The sequence below is a fragment of the Crocuta crocuta genome, unplaced genomic scaffold, assembly GCF_008692635.1.
Source record: "Crocuta crocuta isolate KB4526 unplaced genomic scaffold, BGI_CrCroc_1.0 scaffold688, whole genome shotgun sequence".
Taxonomy (NCBI): domain Eukaryota; kingdom Metazoa; phylum Chordata; class Mammalia; order Carnivora; family Hyaenidae; genus Crocuta; species Crocuta crocuta.
Window position 1 is genome coordinate 595,751 of NW_027530550.1, and position 17,986 is coordinate 613,736.

A 17,986-nucleotide genomic window follows, 5' to 3' on the forward strand; every position below is an offset into this window, starting at 1 on the left:
CTTACCATGACCCATTACATCACGTATGAATTGTTCTCTGAACACCTTTTTCACACTAATTCCTATTACTCTTTTCTTGCATTCTCCACCCACATAGTCCTTCTCTTTGTTCCTAGAACAGGAAAAGCTTGTTCATGCCTAAAGGCCTTCGTATTTATTGTTCCCTCTCTCTGGAATGTTCTTCCTCACAAGGCTGGCAACTCACCATTCAGTTCTCAATTCATGAACCGTATCCTCAAAACATTCCTTATTATTATCCCCCTTCATTGTTTTTCTGCTGATTCTATCTAATATGTTACCTTTAATTATTTCATGTATTGGTTCATTTATCTATCCTTGGTCTCTGCCACTGAGATGTAAGCATCAGGAAAGCTGGATTTTTGAGTGGTGTATTATTATTGTTGTAGAGTAGAGCCTGGCTCAATAAACATTTTATAAAAAATTAGATCCCATGAGAGAGTCTAATACAGTGATTTACTTTTTTTTTTTTTTCCTAGGAGAGAGAGNTTAACCGACTAAGCCACCCAGGCGCCCCTACAGTGATCAACTTTTTAAGACATGGTGCTAGAGTCCCTAAATTCAAAATCTAGTTCTGCCACTTTCTAACTATGTAGCCTTGGATGCTTCAGTTTCCTCATCTCTAAAATGTACTAATAGTATATAAATTTTAAGTTTGTGGGAATTAAACTTGGTTATATTTATTAAGTGTTTAGGATCATGCCAGGCATACAGCGAATGTTAGGTGTTGTTAAATGCCTCTATGTGTGATGTGAGTGTGTGTGTGTGTGTGTGTGTGTGTGTGTATGAGTGTGTGACCCATAATTTTTGCTGTTTGTTTTAGAATCTTTCTTAACATAGCTGTACAGGCTGCTAGTTAACTATTCAATGCTAAGGTGAAACCTCTTTGCTATCCCTGGTCTGAAGATACATTCATTCACTTACATGCATGTGAATGTGTGTTTTATCAATTTAAAAAAAATAGTACATTTGATTTCTTAAGTAGTAACTATATAAAAGAGCTGTGAACAGTTCAGACGGGCCATTATCCAAAATCTAGTGCCTCAGGTAAGAACCTAGATACATTTTCAAATAAAAAAAATTAATGTTTACTTATTTTTGAGAGACAGAGACAGAGCATGAGCAGGGGAGAGGCAGAAAGAGAGGGAGACACAGAACCTGAAGCAGGTTCCAGGCTCCAAACTGTCAACACAGAGCTTCATGTAGAGCTGAACCCACAAACTGGGAGATCATGACCTGCCACCCAGGTATCCCAGAACCTTGATACTTTTAATGTTTATTTTGAGAGAGAGAGAGAGAGAGAGAGAGAGAGATTGAAGATGAGTGGGGGTGGGGCAGAGAGTGAGGGAGACACAGAAACCAAAGCAGGCTCCAGGCTCTGAGCTGTCAGCACAGAACCCAAAACAGGGCTGGAACTCATGGACCGTGAGATCATGACCTGAGCTGAAGTCGGACGCTTAACCGACGGAGCCACGCAGGTGCCCACAGAACCTAGATACTTCTATAGCTTCAAATAAAGAAGTTTGGTCTCCAACACCTTTTTTTTTTTTAATTTTAATGTTTATTTATTTGTTTTGAGAGAGGGAGAGAGAGCACGAGGAGGGGAAGGGCAGAGAAAGAGGAGAGAGAGACATTCCCAAGCAGGCCCCACACTGTCAGGGCAGAGCCAAATGTGGGGCTCAAACTCACAAACCATGAGATCATGACCTGAGTCCAAACCAAGAGTCGGACTTTTAACCGACTGAGCAACCCAGGCACCCCTGGTCTCTAACACCTTTTATAATACCCACTTAACCATCCTCCCGATAACACTGCCTCTCTGGATTCAGGTATACCCTATTTAGATTTACCAGTGCTCTTGACCTCCCCCACCCATCACCTGGCTCCATCTTGTGGTGATGAGGTCAGCTGGAGTTCCCTCTGCCCCACCTACTCAGGGCCATGACCAGTAATATTAACAGCCTCTTCTTGCCCTCTTGCAGTTAAAGGTCTTTCCTTCCAAGTTATCTAGGTCTTGCTCAGAGGCATGCTCAGCTGTCAGAGTATGTTAGTTTCCTATAATTCCTTTGCTTGAACTCCCATCTGGGGGGTTTAGATAAGTAGAAAATACAAAAGAACAATTTGTAAACACATGTTTCTATAGCTCTGAACATAAGGTGGAGGAACAAATGGGAGTCAGAACTCCCTGATCTAATCTTTGGAATTGTAAAGAAGTCATGACTATTTTGACTTATTTAATTTTGTGGAAATAACATTTGAGTTTAATGAGAATGGGGTTTTGGTTTCCATGTGTTAATTGTTTTAACATTTTCCTCATTTAATAATGCACAGAGTAAGTGATAGAAACAAAATTAGTTCATATTTGTTTTAGATATTTTCTTTCAAACATGTCCTGTGGTATCATTTAAGTCATAGAAAGGGGCTCAAAAAACCAGTCAGTGAAAAACTATAGAGAAAGAAGCCTTGAGTAAAGACCTGGGATATATGTTTTGTTGCATTTGATTATTCCCACAAAATGCTATGTGTTTGGCACCTTGTACGAAGTATTTTCTTACTGTTGAGGAGACAGAGATTTTTAATACATAATTACTGCTTAATAGCAGGTCAGTCTCCTGGGGGAGCCCATATAAGAGATGTAAAATGAAAGATGATATAGAAAGAGACACTTATAATACTCTGAGACTGGAAAAAACTAGTTTTAAATTTCCACATTCCCAATGAGACAACTATTGTCAAATGAAATCCCATCCCAGTATCTTGGTTAGTGTTCTGAGAGTAGGTCTGGACAGAGAGAAAGTAGAAACTTTGAAATCCCAGAAAGGGAGTGGATTTTCTGTACCAGGTTCTGTGTTATCAGAGCCAATGAGATTCTCTTTTGTGGGGCTCAGAAATTCCATTTAAAAATAATGTATTTGGGAAAGAAGTAGCTATTTTTAAGACCTGATAGTCTATGTCTAGTAAGAGCTGTCTCCCAACTCATGCTAGTTTTTCTTTTTTTAATAATTTTTTTAATGTTTTATTTATTTCTGAGAGAAAGAGAGAGACAGCGTGAGCAGGGGAGGGTCAGAGAGAGAGGGAGACACAGAATTCGAAGCAGGCTCCAGGCTCTGAGCTAGCTGTGAGCACAGAGCCCGACATGGGGCTCAAATCCACGAACCGTGAGATCATGACCTGAGCCGAAGTCAGACACTTAACTGACTGAGCCATCCAGGCACCCCTCATCCTAGTTTTTCAACATACTTAATAGATTTGTTAACTTTCTACCTTATCTAAGGCATAAAAATACCTTTGGATGCCTTAATGCTTAAAGAGATATGTAGGTGAATAGACAAAGTGCTATTTCGAAGGGCAGAAAATTAAATAAATTGAGAGAAACAATACAAAAATACCTAATTCTGAGTTTTACCTGAGTTATTTCCTTCTAGAAAAGCATTATAAACTAACCGCATGGTGAGAGTATATAATTTACTTTTTGGAGTTATTTTGTGAGTACGGTGAAATAAATTAGCATGGACTTGTAGAACAGGAAATTATAAAAAAAAAAAAAGGATGAACAATAAAAGATATACTGTTGCCTTGAGAAATATTGGACTTTTCTCCTGAAAAGACCATACAGCTGAGGGCCGTAGCTCTGGGACTTCTCCCATCTGGGTAACTGGTTCAAATCCCTAACATGCTGCTAGTAATCAAAACCAAATCTACTAGGTCACTCTTTTAATGTCTGTAGACACTAAATTGATGGATAAAGTTAATACTGTTCAGTGCTAGTCACCAACACATATTATGATCTTACATTTAAAAAAAAAAAACCCAAAAACCAAGAGGGAATGTCAATTCAATCTTAAAGTCGATCTTCTTTTCCTTCTACATATTAGTCAATTAACATTGATTGATTGCTTATACTATGCAGGTCCTAACTACGTGATGACTACAGCACATATGAAATGAGCATATTGCTCTTTTTACAGAGTTTACGATCTAATAGGGAAGGTAAATGGTAAATGCATTTGGGGGGAACTCTACTCACTCATCATGATAGGAACTGGTACTTCGCCACAGTGGATTGGCTATTTTACCACCCACATCCATTTTCATCCTTTTCTCCTTGCCTGAGGGACTAAAAACAGCCAGACTGCATTATCCAGGCTTCTTTGCATACCAGTTGAAGGAGGCTGATGGGCAGAACCAAACAGAAACTGGAGAACCATTGGAAAGGGAAGTCAGTATATTTCTTTCTCATCTGTTCACTTGCATGGCTGTGATTATGGCAAGGGCTGAATTCCTCTACCTGTTACCACAACCTCTATTAAGCAACATCTCTTTCAAGGTTCCCGATCACACCTGGCTCTAGTAACACCATTTGATCCTTTGCCATTTTAGGTGTAGTGGTGAAAATGTCATCCAGTGTCCTGAAGTTAGATATTTCACTACCCATTGTTCATTTCCTTAAATTTGCTCATACTTCTGCAAATGTCCTTTCATTAAATCTCATGAATTAAATTGTGTTAGTATTCATTTGTTGACCTTGATGATATAGTTAGCAAAACTAAAAACATCGTTAATTGGGAATCAAAATGATGGTGGAATCAAAGTGATGGGAATCAAAATCAAAACCTTAAACAAAATTTTTAATTTACATATATCCATTTACACTCATCAATCTCTGGATGTAAGGAAAATATATCTTTCAGAATATATGGTTATTGATTAGAAGTCAAACTTATTTTATTGCATGATTCTCCCTGTCCATTGTTTTAAATTTCAATTCCATCAAAGAGAGATGAGAATACACTTATAAAATAAGTACAACATCAATTTGGAATTTCTTCCACTCTTTTATACTGCTTCTTGCTCATCTAATGTAGGAATGTCTCTTTTCAACATTCTTTATTGTGTCTTTATAAAATGTTCCATTTTGTTTTCATAAATGTAGCAATTCTTTCTTATAGCACTCTAAACATTGTATAAACACAATGAAATACAATAAATAATTGCAATGAAAAGTGCAAATAGAATAAACAGGGTTGGAAACAAACACAACATACTTGAATAAACAAACAATGCAAAAGCAGCAACAAAGTATCAAGGCATCCTAAAGGAGTCTATTAATGGCTATGCGTCTATGCTTTTTTTTTTTTTTTTTTTAACCAGGAAATAGGCAGTGTTTATTAAACAAATATTTGGGTTAATTAGAAGAGAACTATAACAGTTTTCCTGTTTAATATGAACAGTTATAAATAAAATTACTGAGAATATGAAAGCATGAAAACTGTGTACCTAATAGACTGGGAGAAGGGAAACTAGGAATTGTTCCCAAAAGAAGTAATGAAGGAGGTAATACCCAAAGGATGAGTAGGAGTTATTAAGGCAAGGAGAGAAGATTATTCCCTTAAGAAGAATAATCTGTGGAGGGCATTGATACCAACAGGGAGCACCAAATTTAGAACAAGAGTAAATTCAACTGAGATATCAATGTGTTGATATCATACAACTTGGCCAGTGTTTTCCCTCTTCAATTAGATACTAAAATCCACCTTATGGGGATGAGTGTGGGTTAAGTGAGTTGGCACACTTAAGAAAGTTTTTAATAATGGTTGTTCTACTTAAAAAGTTAATGTACTCTTGCTTATATCAAGGAGCATGAGTTTGTCTCTAGTTGTTATTAAATTCTGGAAAAGGCACACTGCTCATATTGCTATCCACATCTGTCTCTCCACCAAATGGAGTGGCCTTGCACCACTGTAATGCTTTCCCCAGATATCCTTATAGCCCAGGGGATACTCCCATGCCCCTTTCCTTAACTGGTGCACCTCACACCAAATGAAGCATGCTATTCACTTAATCCCCTTTCTCACTGGCATAGTGATAACCACAGGAATCATAACTGAGGTGGGAGGTATTATGACTTCATCTGTGGTCTATCATAATTTATCTCTATATGTCACAAAATACCTAGAAACAATAGCTAAATCCTTCTTAACTATACAAACCAATTGGAGTTTTTAGCTGCAGTCATCTTGCAGAACCAACCTGGTTTGGCTCTCCGAGGTGCAGCCTAAGGTGCAAGCTAAACGAAAACTGCTGCTTTTGGGTCAATTGGTTAGGATACACACAAGGAAGTGCCCATCATCTGATTAAACAGGCTTTCTCCCTCCCAGACTGTTCAACACAAGAATGGTTTTCCTGGAAAGAAACCTGATCACAGCTACCCTGGCTTCTACTTCTCATTATTGGTCCCTTCTCTTTAATCTGATTGTTAAATTCGTCTCTTCTAGAATCCAACAATCTCATCTACAAATGATGGTTCAACAAGGATTCCGTCTCATACCATCACGGGATCCCTTCTCCCTAAATCTCATGCAGCTGGCCACCAAAGAGTTTTATTCAAATAGCCTATCGGCATATTAATATAATAACATGCTCTGGTCTATAACTGCACAGAACCCCTGCTGGGCCAAAAAATTTAGGGAGGGACGGCACCGTGCCCCTACCCCCGCCCCATCCAGCATGAAGCAGCTACTAAAGATGAGACCACCAACCAAATGCCAAAGATTTGTCATTGTTGATCAGTCAGAGGGGAATGTAGAGGCTGCTTTTAGGCAACAGGCTTCAACAATGGAAGCTTGAACATGGCAAAAGGGCTCTCAGTCAGGGAGCTGAATACACACAGGCTCCTAAAGCAACCCACCTCAAAATTCCACACATTTCCATATTTCCTCGCTGCACCCTGTAACTTAGCCCTTCACCACTGCCTTGTGGAAGACAGTCTCTCCCTTGCCCCTGCCCTGCTCCCAGGCAGTGTATTCAATAAATTTCTGTCTCCTTTGTTCTACCTTGGGTGAATTCTTTCACTGCCTGTGCCACTGGCTTCCACCCAGTCAGGACATACCACACATCTTACTTAAATACAACCAGCCCCTGTTTAAAATGTTGAAAATTTCATGTTTCCGATAAGGCTTCAGCTATTCACTCAGTCCTTATTCACTTTGTCATGAATGACCTACCTTAAAATATGTAAAAACACTATTTTTTAGTAGTCACTGACTTGTAAGGAGGCCTAACATAGGTAGGCATTACCTTGTTCAGTGTGACCTGGGTTGCCCTCTATCTAAATCTACTCTGTTGTCAATACAAACAGAGCTAAAAGCTTGATATCCAGCCGCTCTGGATTTCACTTCTTCACCACCACTGGCTTCCCATCCCATCCACTTTAATTCTGAAGCTGTGAGAAAGGCAATATCTTGCCTGTGATATTGGGCTGAAAAAAATCTAACAGGCTTGTGAACTGAAAATTTGTTTTGTTTTGTTTTGATTTTTAAGGCAATATACTGTCATTAATTTTTCACTTCTGAACAATATTGCTATGCATTATAATCCCTATAAATTATTCTGAACAAAATTTCCACGTAAATTCCTTTGTTTCTTTACTTTGCGGCATTACAGTTTGAATGTGAGACTTGGATACTGATTTAAAATTCTTTCAGATGAAGCTCAAGCAAAAAGTACTATGTATATAATGTGCTAGTGGATGTCCTGTGCAAAGCTGAGAGAGTGAACACCCATCTCCCACTTTTGTTCAAAGAGAAGGACCAGGCTAATATGTTTGAATAGGAATTCTAAGAGATTAAAATCTTACTAAGGCTTGGNTTTAAATAAATTAAATAAAATAATTTCTTTAAAATATTATTTATGGCCTTATGTGTAGGTAAAACACTATCAGTTTTATCTTGGTATTTGAAGCTTCATGATAAATACACTAGAATGTATTATGCTATTCTCTCTGCTTTTATGTATGTTCACAATTTTCCACAATAGATTTTTGTTGTTTTTGTTTGTTTTGCTTTTAAGTTTACCCACTGTGGCTTTACCTGGGACTCTCTTGCACACTGTACTGTCTTAGGTTAGACAGACCCATCAAAACTCTAGTTCATTTCTGCTCCCTCCTGTTTTCCTTCTGTCTGTGTACTGGCTATACAGTCATCCCAAACTCTACAGAGAAGTGAGGTTAATTCTGGTTTTAAGTTCATACCTTCTGCCTCAAGTACAAATTATATCACTCATCCCCATTTGTCAGAATTTTGCATTGAGTATTTTAGTAGTAATAAGAAAATGATACTATGTTTGCCATTGGGCATGAGTCCTTGTGATATTTCCCCCTCAAAGGGAGGAATGGTAAGTGGATCAAGGCAAGATCTATATACTGGTGCCTTAGACTGACACAAATTTAATAACACCAAACTGAATGATAAACCCTAAGATACCCTAAACACTTAATTTACAGGGTCCTGACCTTATTCATCTTGATGAGAAGTATCACGTAGGCCCTCATGCTATGAATTTGAGGTTTATCCCTATGTTTTCTTTCAATAGCTCCATTTTCAACCAAGTCCAAACATAAATAATTTTTCTCCAACATAAATGAGATCTACTACCTCTTCTCCATCTCTGCTCACACCTCTTTTAATTCAGAACTAAGTATTACTCAACTGGACTATTTTAAAAGGATACTTACTGGACTCTGCCTCAAGTCAATTATCAGGCTGCCCATTCTCCAAATTGTTTGAGGAAAGGGTGGCCTTGAATTCTATTATTCTTTTTTTAAAATTTTAATTTATTTGAGAGAGGTGGGGGGGAGAGACAGAATCCAAAGCAGGCTCCAGGCTCTGAGCTAGCTGTCAGCACAGAGACCGACACGGGGCTCGAACCCACGAACCGTGAGATCATGACCTGAGCCGAAGTCGAATGCTTAACTGACTGAGCTACCCAGGCGCCCCATTATTTTTTTTTTAATGCTTATTTATTTGAGAGAGCAAGCGAGAGAGAGAGAGCGAGAGAGAGTGAGCAAGTGGCCAGGTGCATTAGTGGGGGAAGGGCAGAGAGAGAGAAGGGAGAGGGAATCTCAAGCAGGCTCCATGCTGTCACCACAGTGCCCAAACCAGGGCTGGTTCTCATGAATGATAAGATCATGATCTGAGCCAAAATCAAGAGTCAGACACTCAACACTTAACCAACTGAGCCACGCAGGCACCCTTACCCCTATAATTTTATAATTTAAATTGCTAGACACCTCCTATCTCCTACCTTTGAAATACATCTTCCTCCAAGAAAGTAGTAGAACTGTTTATCAAGATGCACATTGTTTCAGGTATTGAGCCTGCTCACTTATCATCAATTTCATGTTCCAGACACAGCTAAATTTTTGCCAGACTCAACCATGCTTCACCTTTCCTGACTCTCCACATTTGCACACTCTTCCCTTCCTCATAGTCCTGACAGCCCTCAAAACAGTAATATTCTACATCCTTTATTTTTCCTTAACCCAAGTACGTTAGCATATCTACTAAAGTCTTCCTCATTTTCCCTTTCCGTCAATACAGAAATTATTTGGACTTCAGTTAAGACTAGAAAATCCTTAATGCATCAGGCAGAAATTGGAGTCAGAGAGAGATAGAGTGTGTGTATATGTGTGATTTGGCATGTTAACATGTTCATGGTCAACATAGCTATAGGGATTCTTTGCCAAACCTTTTGAAAATCTGATTATGAAGAACAGTGTTCAACATCGCCTGAGACAAAGTCCAAGCTCTATAGCACAGTGTGCAAACTCTGCCAGGCCTGGCACCTATGTGCTGCTCCAGCTTCAACTCCCATCCCGTTTGTCCTCCTATACCATTAGACTTGCTCATCATTCTCCAATTTCTACTTTTTAAAAATTTTTAATAGTTTATTTATTTTTGAGACCTAGAGAGACTCGGTCTCTCTTTTTTGAGTGGGGGTGGGGGGCGGGCAGAGAGAGAGGGAGACACAGAATCCAAAACAGGCTCTAGGTTCTGAGCTGCCAGCACAGAACCTGTTGCGGGACTTGTACCTACGAACTGCGAGATCATGACCTGAGCCTAAGTCGGACGCTTAATCGAACGAGCCACCCAGGCGCCCCACCAATTTCTTTTACTCACCAGCTAAGTTCCACTTATTTTTGTGGACTCAGCTCAGCCATTACTATCTTGTAAAGGTTCTCATGCAGTCCTTTTTGCAGAGATAACCACTTCTTACCTCTCATACTGTCTAACAGTTACCACATTTTTGAAATGCATCTAAGACTGGAAAATATGATATTTTCCTTGGATGTGCTGACACTGAAATACCCACCTCTTCTATTTGTTTACACCAAGTTTTATCAAGATTTCATGTGAGTGTGTGTGTGTAATATTTTAAAAAGTATTCTCCTCAATGAGAAGGCTTGTGTCTGAGTCAACTTTGTGCCAGCTACTCTGCTAGATAGTCACAATACACAGTAGGAAATTAAAAGACCTGAACTTTATCCATGACTGACTGATGGCCATCTGTATCATAGACAGTCTCATCTTTGGTTGCTGTTTTTCTTTCTAACACTTAACTGTATCCTCTATCAATATGAAGAAAGAAAGATAAAGAATAGCTTTATTAAGAGAAATGTTCAAAAAAGTACTTGCTTTCTCTTATTTGACCCCTGTGGAGGACAGGTAGGGGAAGACATAGGAAGATCTCATTAAACAATGTAAAGTGACTTTGGGATGTGACATTTGAAGTAGAGGATTCATCACCTAAGGCAGATCATTGGTGGTGAAATTTCCATTGACAAATATGAGAGAGAGATCAGAACAAGCTTGCACTTGGGAAAAAAGGACAGGAATGAGAGTTTATTTTTATTGACCTTCAGCTATGGCCTAATCTAGTGCTTCAGTCAACAACAGCTTCTTAGTATCTATCCTGTGCCTGGGATGGAGCTAGGTAATGGGGCTTCAAAAGTCACAAAACTTGTCCAATCAAGGCTTTGTCATTGCAGAACTTACTGACCAGCTGGAATAAGGAAAATTACTCATTAATACACTGAAGTTAACAAATGCTTTGAGAGAGGAAATACGAGGGACATTGAAAAAGGTACAAGACTATAGTTATTTCTCTTTTGTTGAGACCATCCTACTGAGCCATAGGAACTGGCTTCAGAGAAGGAAAAACAAACACTAAAAAACATTTGCGTGTGTGTGTGTGTGTGTGTGTGTGTGTGGTCACCTAATGTTTAGAACTGAGGGTCATCCTTGCTCAAATATGAAAGGAAAGAAGATAGGCTTTTGATTACAAAATGGTAAATACAAGGCCCAATTCTGCCACTCTACTCTTGAATGATCAAACCACCTTTCTGAACTTGTGTTTCCCTGGTTGCAGATTATAAGCACCAATACCTGACTTGACAGATTCTAAGGGCTGTGAGAAGTTCAATTAGGACAATTAAAGGGAAAATACTTTGTAAACCATCAAGAGGTATGTAGATTTTGTTATTAGCATTTCTGCTATGTGAACCGGCCTAGGAAGTCTGGGATGCGCAAGATAAGACTGAGTATAAACTTGTAAGACTAAATAGATGAATGGTTCTGGACATGTAACTTTCAAAATTTCCCTGCATTTTCACACCAAATTGTCTCTTATTTCAAAGGTTTGGCCTTCTCTTCCCTGAAAGGATGAGTTTAGAAAAGTAAATCATTGTTGTTAGACTTTGTGTAGAGCTCTTTGGCAGTTAAATTTTCATTGGGTCTATTTGGGGACTGGTATTGGACACTGTCAGTGCTCTGTCTAACCCCCACCCCCCCAGGGCCTTCTTACCTGTCCTGTGTGTCCATCCGCAATCTGTGTATCTTCTGTCTTTTCCATCAGGCCTCCTACAGGACAGTTTTTGTGTAGTGGAGCTGTTTTTGCCTGGAAGCAAAGAAATTAGAATTATCTGATTGTTTACAATCCCCCTACATCCAACAAGGGACGGCTTAGAACCAATGATAGATTGGTTCAGGACTAAGAAAGCCCAGCTTCCTTTCCCAGAATTTGGACACTCCAGAGCTCATGTAAGTATCAAGCTGAGGCTGGGACTATGTTTGAAATGTCACCTTTGTTGGGTTTCTTCCTCATGCCAAAGTTCTCCATTTCTGCCCATCCTATTTTCTCCACTATTTTACCTCTTTTTCTTAGAAGCACTTTTTTTTTTTTAATCTATTTCTAGGAAAGAGAGAGACAGAGAGCGTGAGCAGGGGAGGGTCAGAGAGAGAGGGAGATACAGGCTCTGAAATAGGCTCCAGGCTCTGAGCTGGCAGCCAGCACAGACCCCGTCGCGGGGCTCGAACCCACGAACCGCATGGCCCAAATGAAAGTCGGACGCTCAACCGACTAAGCCACCCAGGCGCCCCTTAGAAGCACTTTCTTAATAAATGACTCTGATTTCTACTTTTGGGAAATGTAACCTAAAGCAAATCCCTTTATTTTGAGAAGCACAGATAGATAGACTCTAAGCAGTTAGCTAAGGACCCCCAGAATGGATTTGTCTAAGTAGATGGGAGGAAAATTACTGCAAAATGGAGACAATTAGTTTGGTAACAATAGAGAAATTATCTCAAGAGTTTCCCCTTTCGAGATCATACTGAATGGAATGTAGTGTTATTAAGTGTGCTTAATAGTAACCAAATGACTCCTCTATGATATTTACTATAACAGGCATTGGGGTATATAAGACATGATTTGTTAGACAATAAGAGGAGACATATTACTTGAAAGTTGTACAGACTTAACTAAGAGAATTTTATATTGTACTTAAAAATTAATACATATTGTCTCTGTAATTTATAAAGTATGAAGAAGCATTTTTCCAGCATAAATTTTCTTACATACATTATCTCATTTAATTCTTATCATAACCCCTGGAAGCAATTATCATTCTCATCTGAAGATGAGGTGAATCACATAAAAGCAATATAAGAACTTATGCAAAAATACACGGAGTTTGGGACTGATTTACTATAATCCAAATCATTTACACTTCAAATCCTTATTCATTATAATAGGCCATACACTTTCACAAAGTAGAACACAAGAATCACTCAAAAACAAACAAGCAAGTGGCATCAATCTTTTGTTAAGTGATTTAGTAAGTTACTGGATGAGAGAAGATTTGTATTTTAGCTTCATCAAATTGGATGATGCAACCTACTCCCATTACATGAATTGCACTTCACTTAGACACAGACATGTACATGCATTTCAGTATTCTCTTAGTATTTAGTGGTATTCAGCATATGGGAATTTCATCCCTTCTACCTCTCCTATTCTGAAGCAAAAATTCCAGAACTGGCATACAAATGATATGGTCTGTGAAAAAGAATTCTCATTCTCAGCTTAGAAGTGTAAAATGATTATTATTATTTCATTAGTTATAGGAGAATATAGAATTGGGTCCAAATCCCAACTGTGACACCTACTAGTTATGTGATCTTGTATGAGTGAAACTTTGGATCCTGCGATTTCATTATAGGTAAAAATAATTGGCTAAGACTCTCAGGAGTTGTTACTACATATAAGAGAATATATATGACTTAAGTAAGAGAATTAAAAGAGTATATATGTAGAGAATAAGAACAATACCTGAGAAGAATTATGCTGAAGTAGTACTCATTGTTAATTTCCTTTTCACAGGAATCTCAGAAATGGTTATTAAATCATGGTTTTTTGTCTTCTGGGTCAAACAAAAGATGAGAAGCTTCCTGGTCATGAAGACATGGGCAAGGTCACGGGGAAGTGCAGAGGAAGGTAAGGGCACTTGTACTGGAAGTGTCAGCCCCATCTGAATGACAGGTTTTATATAAGGTTCGTCTGAATCTTAGGGTATAATCTATGTGTCAGTTGTGAGCATGTTCTAATCTGTCAGAGTTATCACACAGAACGTATAGCAAACAAGCTGCCTATGTTAGGGGGTGAGGAGTGGGAGACAGTTTGTCCATATTTTTAAGCAATTAGGACAGATACTTAGGATCTACAGTCACTTCACAAAAATAAAAGTGAGTTTTCTTAGACATAGTTTCAGAGATGTAAATTTCAGTGGCTATTTGACAGTGATGATGTCTAACACATAAGAAAGGAACAAAACAAAACTGCTTCTTTGTCCACTGACTAAAGGCCAAATGCAACAACAAGGCAAAGGACATTCTTTCAACTTAAGTAAAAACCTTTTGTGTATTTTCTGAATCTGTTTGAACAAAGGAGAAAAAAAACCCTGAATCAAGACAAGGGAGGAGCAGAGTTGGTTATTCCAATGGCTGTGATGTATTGGTACCATTTCTCATTTAATAATCCACATGGAGAAAAAATCCCTCTTTGTTCTCTTCCCCTACCAGCTAAAGAACCTGAGACTATGCCCTGAGAAGATTAGCAGACTTTGACTTTGAGTCATTCAAAAGACTTTAGTTGGGCAACTTCAACTCCATTTAAAACCTTTCTGTGGTGTTTGAAGTCTCACCTCTGGACACAGGTTCCTATTAACTCCTTCCCAAGAGATCTCATCACCACAACCTAATGATGGAATACATTTGTGTATTCAGAAAAACTCACAATTAGGAATACTTTTCAGTTTTGAAACACATGCAGAGTTTCATTGTCTTTGTAAAACAACACTAAGAGTGAGTCAGAACAAGTATTTTGCTCCCTGTGTTTTACAAGATTACTAAAACATAAGGAATAGCCTACAATTCAGGAATCCTGTTTTAACCAGGATCCTACATTATTCCCACTCTCACATTAATAAGTGGCCCATTCCTGAAGCAAAATAGTAAGAGCCAAAGTCTCACTAACCTTGACCATGAAATTGGTCAAGCGTAAATAAGGAGGATTCTTTCCCTTAGAATTCCTTCTTTCTTGATAGTGAGTGAAGGAACAAAGAGCCCTGTTAGTTTATCAGCCTCTCTCTAGCAGGATTCTCTAGCCAGGAGCTCAGCTTCCTCCCCCACATTCCTCCAGTGTTCATTTTCCTAAAGGCTCCCTACTCCCTCCCTCTTCATTGTAGAAGATAACAAAGGACATTAATCTCCCAACTCTGTTCTGATGCTTTCTTGGCAGTTAGGATTAGATTTATTTACATGGGCTTCAACAGAGTCCAATACACTTTTTTATAGGTCTTTCCCCAGAACCACTTTCCTGTTGTTTTTGTTTCGTAGATGCATTATTATTTTTCTTCACTATATTAGACACAGATGAAAGTTACATCTCATTTTTAAAATCCAAAAAAGTAAAAAGCAAAAAAAGAGATTAATCAGTCCCAACACCCAAAAAGATTCAGTGTTTTCTTCTAATACATTATTCATAGCCCTAAAATAGCTGAATATTACTATACTGTATACCATACATACACATATAATATGTATAGCATATACTATATGTGTTATAATAATACATAATATATGTGCTATTTTGTGTATATAATACAAATATACACACATATATATACATACTGTGATGTTTTTCATCTAATATACAAATAATATTTGAGATTACTTTACAATAATGTTAACATAAAATCTGTATGATAATGTAATTTGCAAGTTAAATTTATCAAAACTTATTTAACCTAAAAGTCAAATAATAGGTGATTATTACATAGTCTTTCTTATAAATAATTACTATCTGTGAGCCTTTCTTGGTATGTATGTATGTATATGTCTGAGTGTATGTGTATGTATTTTATATATATATATCATGATCATGCATATATATATATATACACAGTGTGTATTATATATATTACATATGTATTATATATAATGTATTTTACACACACACGTATATAAAGGAAATACTATATAGTGCTATATGCTATATATATGTGTATATACATATTGCTATATGGTTTTGTATGATATATACAATACTATATATTATTGGATATGTGTCTTAAAAATGATTTCTTAGCTTTAAGACTATAACAAGGATCTTCAGAATCCTTGATATTTAATCCCATATAGGTATAAAAGTGGTTTTAATAACCTCCATCATGTTTCATGTAGAATGTGCAATATATTTCTATATCTGTGCTAAATACTTCAGTTGAAACTTCTGTGAGGAAGCAAGCTTGAGATAATCTTGAAAGTTCTGGAAATTGCCATGGTGCGTGGCTAGATTCCAACTGAACTGTTTTTGGTAATGATTTACTGGTTCATGTATTTTGGTGGGGTGGAGGGTACATATATTCCCACATCATCTATTTTGTTCTTGGAACCCAAACCTTAAAGGCATAAATAATTCTTGTATATGTACTTTGGCAGAATGACTTTGACATGGTCATGAAACCACACAGAGGATACACCATGCTCCCTTACTCCCAATCCATACACATCTAAATAGAAGCCTCAATTTTATTGAAAGCCTCCTTAGATAAGCACCCCATCAGAACCACAGGTCTGCTTCAGTTTTGACACATCCTTCAGAGAGAACAAAGCATTGCTCATACCTTGAGCTCTTTAAAAATCGCTCAGGAGAGCAAGCTTCCAGGTGGCAGTCGGCCAGAGATGCATCTCTTTTTGGAAGGAGTAACTTGGTAAGTTATTCATTCTAAGCAGTTTGTGGGGGAGGTTATTCAGTACAGTGCTGTCACTCACTGTTTGCTGGGGCTGAAAAATTAGCACCATTCAATTTTTACAGTGTTACAATATAACTCATTATATATGCATATATAATTTTAGTTCGGTTTCTATAAGAGATAATGTCAAATGTTTAACACAGAAACAATAAATGTGTGAGTGTCTAGCTCAATAGGGGTATTGAAAGATAGATCTTTTAAAGTAGAAACTTCTGAAATGCCATCTATCTACCATTTGTCTATAGCATAGGATACACAAACATCCACAAAGGTAGTCAGTGACATTCACTTATACATAGTAGTTTTTTTGTTTTCAAAAAAGTATTTAAGATAGGCATCAAATTAAAACATTTGTTTTTTCTCTCTCTTTCTAAATAGTGAACTCAGAGTTCTTTGAGTAATAGAAGAGTTTTGGGGATCTTGGGTGGCTAAGCCCATTGAGTGTCTGACTCTTGATTTCAACCCAGGACATGATTCCAAGGTTGTGGGATCCAGGCCTCGTCAAGCTCAGCACTTAAGATTCTCTCTCTCCCTCTGCCCCTGTCCCCTGCTCACAAACCCTCTCTCTAAAATAAACAAACAAATAAATAAATAAATAAAGGAATGGAAGTGTTTTATTTATTTGCCATATCCCCAGAACTGAATAGAAGTCCATTCGTACAGTACTCAGTAAACAGGTTTTTTTAAATCAATTAATGAAGACAGGGAGGAATTAAGTAAGGCACTAATCCTACAATGTACAGGAGAGTCTCCCCAATTTCTCCACGCCAAATTTCAATAATGCCAAATTATTGATTTAAATTGATGCATAAAGAATTTATAAGAAAGAAATGAATAAGTAATAGGTGTTTTTTTGATTAACAAGGATTAATACAAATTTTTGCCATCTTTAGAAGAAGTTATAAAGCTTTCCAAAAGGAAAAAACAGGAGTAATTTTATCCAGATTTTAAAATGTTGGAGCTAGGAATGAATGAGTCCCAAGGATGCCTGAGCCATTGGATTGGGTTGGGTTGGTATACACTTTGAAAAATGTGGCTGTCCACACCACTGCCTTCACATCTCATTCTCTGTAAATCAGCCAGTATAGAGAAGTTCCTAATGTCCATTTAATTGTCCCAGTCAAGGAGGTTTTATAGAAGTAAAACTTCATAGTGAGTCATGTTGGTGCTTACTTGGACTCCTGAGATGAAATGACCTTTTTAGTTTCCAATCAAATGGCCTTCATTTTAGCCAGTTTGTACTGCTTTAGTCTTTAAAAGAGAATCAGACTATGAATAGTCCATTTTCAATGAAATTAACAAATAGAAAACTTCTCAAAGAGTGGGTTAGACCTAGGTCTCTAAAGCTACATTAATTCAACCTGGAGCATTAGCACTTGTCTTCTTTTATCCAGTCATTACAGAATTGAGATCCTTAATAGTGTGGAGAGATACACGAGTCTTCAAACTTCCTTTAGCTTTCCATCTCTGAGAAAATGATCCATGACTTTAAACTTTCTTCAAAATAAGTTTAACTTGCCTTTGACCATCTTCGTTATGTCC

The 17,986-nt window shown here is 37.7% G+C and overlaps 1 long non-coding RNA gene across 1 annotated transcript in view; it reads right to left on the minus strand.

Moving 5' to 3' along the window:
* LOC144234531 (uncharacterized) overlaps nucleotides 1-17,986 on the minus strand; it is a 105,798-nt gene that overhangs the window by 76,075 nt on the left and 11,737 nt on the right. Inside the window, exon 2 of the long non-coding RNA XR_013336006.1 lies at nucleotides 11,659-11,751. This is a non-coding gene — a long non-coding RNA (uncharacterized LOC144234531). The remainder of the gene's footprint in view (nucleotides 1-11,658; nucleotides 11,752-17,986) is intronic.